The sequence below is a fragment of the Ceratina calcarata genome, unplaced genomic scaffold, assembly GCF_001652005.2.
Source record: "Ceratina calcarata isolate Rehan_Ccalc_2016 unplaced genomic scaffold, ASM165200v1 scaffold363.2, whole genome shotgun sequence".
Taxonomy (NCBI): Eukaryota; Metazoa; Arthropoda; class Insecta; order Hymenoptera; family Apidae; genus Ceratina; species Ceratina calcarata.
The window spans coordinates 228,249-230,474 of NW_017159356.1; the positions used below are offsets into that span (position 1 = coordinate 228,249).

A 2,226-nucleotide genomic window follows, 5' to 3' on the forward strand; every position below is an offset into this window, starting at 1 on the left:
TTATTTATTATTAATGTTAACAATTTCTGTGTATCGAACGTGAATATTTCGATCCATGAAATAATAAGAAATATTATTGCAATAACACACTCGATATGTTAAGCAGCTGCGTTAACTGAAGGTAATAAAAATAATGAATACGACTCCTTGCGAAAGCAGTTCATCCAGTGAAGAACACAATAGAGATATGAATAATCAGACGAAGTAGAATCGGAGATAATGGCCGGACAGTGGAAGCGGCGCGTGTGGGTCAGCCGCGTTAAAAAGAGATCAGTTTAGTCAGCGCGGCGAACGCCGAGAACAAAGTCGCGTACAATCGTTGAATACAATGGTTTTCGCGGAGAGGTCGCGCCCGATATAATCGCATTGTCTACCGGACTTTTGTGCCCTTTGTGCGAACGAATCTAATATACGCGGTTTCGAATCATGTTTTATCGCACGGCCACAATCGTTCCGAATTGCGCGGTTAACATAATGATAAAATAATGAACCACGGAATCTCTTCATGTTTAATTCAATAGTTCAATAAACAAAACAATCGCCATTCGCGTTTGCATTTATATTAGCTCTCACGAATACTTCGCGTAATTATTTTTTAATCAGGAGCGTTATGAAAACGTTCATAAATAGCAAATTTTTGTTAATAACTCTGATGGCTAACTGCGTGATTTCTCACTCTCTTCGTGCGATAACCAAGATAATGACTACTACATCTGAAATAATTTGATTCGACACGATGGAGGAATTCGTTGCGATTCATTAGCGAAGTTCGAGGGTTAATATTCCCATTACGGTTCCGGTCTCCATCATAATTTTCAAGAAGTTCCGATAACTTCCTCTTATCGCGATGCCGAACCGCGGTAGCTGCCGGTTCTTACAAGACAGCCCGGGACTTCGGCTACATCATTTCGCGCGCAAAATCAGTTTTATCTACCGCAGAATAATTTTCCAAGGAAAAGTTTCCGAGCGCGAAACCGCCCCATTGTCCTAACAAGAATTTCTTTTTCCTCCCGGAGGAGAAGTTCCACGTCTACCTTTTGATAACACATCAAATTCCTGATAGTGATGTATTAAAAGGAATTCTGAGAACCATTCATCTCTCAAGCTTTTGTTCTCGTATTTTTTACTTGCTATCTTTAAACAAATATATAAAATTATGTATATACGATATTATGTAAATACGTGCTACGTAAGAAAATGTGCAACGAATAGTGCATATAAGAATTTTCTTGTGAAAACAGTGGACGAACCAAGGTTAATGCAGAAATTAGGCGAGTGGTGAGAAACCAAGCCAAGGGAATTCAGACAGGATATGGAAGCCTCGCTCGAGGGTATGTAATATTTAATCACGGAATTAGCCCAACATCCTCTAGTTTACGTATACAGGAACCTTCCCCATGTAAACACATCAATTCCCTTTCAAGCTCACATCTTTTTACTTCTTCCCAATTCCCAACTGTCCTTATGCTTTACTGCATATTTAATCCGGAGTTAATATTGAGACACTTGAACTACAGGAGATAAACGATCGTGAATAATGTAAAAAGATTAGATTACGTGAAATTGTATTTAACAGGCAGCTAATTTCATCACAGACCCATTCAAATTGAGACACTGCATAAAGCATTTCATTTTACAAAATGTAGACTGGAATTTATAGTCATTTCTCAGTTCTCAACTGTTTGTTGCATGATACATGATTGATGAAAATCGAGTTTTATTCCATTATTGATTAAGACTTTTTTAAATTTTATTGAAGTGAATAAACGTACCACAATGACTGTAGACGCTTGTATCACGAAACACATAAATATGCAACAAGCAGTTGAGAACTGAGTACTGAGAACTGCCATAAAAACGACCATAAATTCGGACCGTAATACTAAGATATACTAAAACTAACCTGGTTTATAAGATTCGGAATCTACCCATCTTGTCGCTGTTCGACTGTTATCTCTCCAAACGATTCACTCTTTCACTTCCTTGGATGACAATTGTCTAATTTTATCACAATTTCACTACTTCGTTACTTTGTCCAAAAAGCTACGTACTCGTATCAGGACGATCGTATGTTCGCGCTTACACTACAACGCACTTTCTGCGATTTTGCGACCGTCCCCGTCCGAGACAATAAGATGACTGTAAGGTATGAAGGGCAATCGGCAGCGGACAGCGAGCATCAACACCGTGGCGAGTACTGCCCGTCCACTTTCCCTCCTCCCACGC

General features: G+C 39.1%; 1 protein-coding gene across 8 annotated transcripts in view; it reads right to left on the reverse strand.

The window, feature by feature from the left end:
* Mp (collagen XV/XVIII-type protein multiplexin) overlaps positions 1-2,226 on the reverse strand; it is a 224,789-nt gene that overhangs the window by 186,955 nt on the left and 35,608 nt on the right. Inside the window, exon 1 of one of the 8 annotated variants that reach the window (XM_026814043.1) lies at positions 1,904-2,130. The exons of the other annotated variants lie outside the window; for them this stretch is intronic. The gene's annotated coding sequence lies outside the window, so the exon portion shown is untranslated. Of the gene's footprint in view, positions 1-1,903; positions 2,131-2,226 lie in introns of those variants that run through there. 8 annotated transcript variants of the gene reach the window in all.